Genomic DNA, 1,708 nt, shown 5'->3' with positions numbered 1-1,708 from the left:
GCAAGAAATGGCGTCTCATGCATTTTACTTTTTTCAACAGAACAATGAATTATCAGCATAAATAGTTCTTACTTTTCGATGAACTCTCATCAGAATTTTAGGATTAGGTGTCCTTTGTCCAAAATAATCGTTGCTAGGTTGGAGAACGTTGTCTTCAGAGTTGCAATTAGCAGTAAACATTAGCACGAAAGAGAGAGATACCCAAGTTCCTAGAGCGCCAAGGAAATAAATACCCGAAAATCGCAATATACTGACATAAACTGAAATAATTTGGTTCAAAATAACAAGATTATGATGTCTTTAAAGCCTATATCGAATAAAAACATGACCGGAATTATCTAAGGAGCTAAAACCAGAGCTTCTACAACGACATGCCAAGCTCCTCTTTGCGCCCGAGCGAAGATCCAAAAGAACGGCCACCGTGATTCCAATCAATTTATAACCTTTGGGAACTACGCAGAAAGTCCATTTCAAGTCTCCCTATTCGCTGACACCCAGGGGAAGGCGTATGCAGTGTCATCTCAATCAATGCAGTGCATCTCAACCGCTCACTTCCGGGTTGGAGCGGAAGCGGGTCGCATTCGCAGTGCGTGGTTCTTTTGGTCCGCAGGTAGTATAACTTTTCAATTACACTTCATTACATTTCATTAAATAGTACATACGGTTTGATTTGTCTACATCTTAGCAATCTTCATTTTAGCTAGTACATAGCCGTCTTTGTATCAAAGATAAATTGCGTAATTTGTATTTCGTCGTCCTAACAGCAGTCTCACTGCTATCTGCCCAGCAGCTAGCCAGTTAGCAAACGTCACGCGTCTACCGAATAGCAGCACTGGGGGCTGTTAAGCAACTATTAAAACCCAACTGAACGCCTTGAATTAGTGTAGCTGTTAGGGCTAGCTACATAGTTGTCTTTTGCTGTCTCTCGTCATCAAGATAATTGTGTAGTTTAGAGTGTGTAGTTTTAGAGTGATTATCTTAATTTACTGAGGTTACCTCAGCCAGCTATCCTGTCGTCCTTAAGTAGGAGACACTGCTAGCTAGCCAACGCCTAGCCAACGTCTACCGAATAGAACTTCCGCACTCAACAACACCGGCTCGCATTCCGCTTTCGGCTCGCACAGGTTAGTCATCACATTTTCCATTTCTTTCAATTTACAGTACGGAATATATCGGTTTTGACATTTGTTTGATCGTAAGCTAGCTACATAGCTAGCTACATAGCCGTTCTTTTGTATCAAAGATAATTGTGTAGTCTAGAGCGATTTTCTAAGGTTAGCTAGCCAGCTATTGGTCGTCTTTTAAACGCCAACACGGCTCTAAGTAATCAACACTCGGCTGCTAGCCAGTAGCCCCCGAATAGCAGCACTGTAGATACTATTACACTCAAAGGACGACTTGATTAGTGTAGTGTCAACAACGCAGCCACTGCCAGCTAGCTACAAGGTCAACAATGCCAGCTAGCCTACAAAGTAAACAACAGCAGCCCGCAGCAGCCTAACTTCAGCCAGTACTGTATCATCTTAATTCATTTTAGTCAATAATAGAATTCCTTGGCTACGTAACGCTTAAACTTTCTGAACATTCGGACGACGTAGTTCACTTGCACTCCATCCTCCTTTGCATTGCGTAGTCTCTTCTGTACGCCTGTCAACTATGTGTCTGTCTATCCCTGTTCTCTTCCTCTCTGCACAGAACCAATCACAAA

Source organism: Salvelinus sp. IW2-2015, unplaced genomic scaffold, assembly GCF_002910315.2.
Source record: "Salvelinus sp. IW2-2015 unplaced genomic scaffold, ASM291031v2 Un_scaffold5538, whole genome shotgun sequence".
Taxonomy (NCBI): Eukaryota; Metazoa; Chordata; class Actinopteri; order Salmoniformes; family Salmonidae; genus Salvelinus; species Salvelinus sp. IW2-2015.
Note: the sequence above shows the minus strand (reverse complement) of the source record.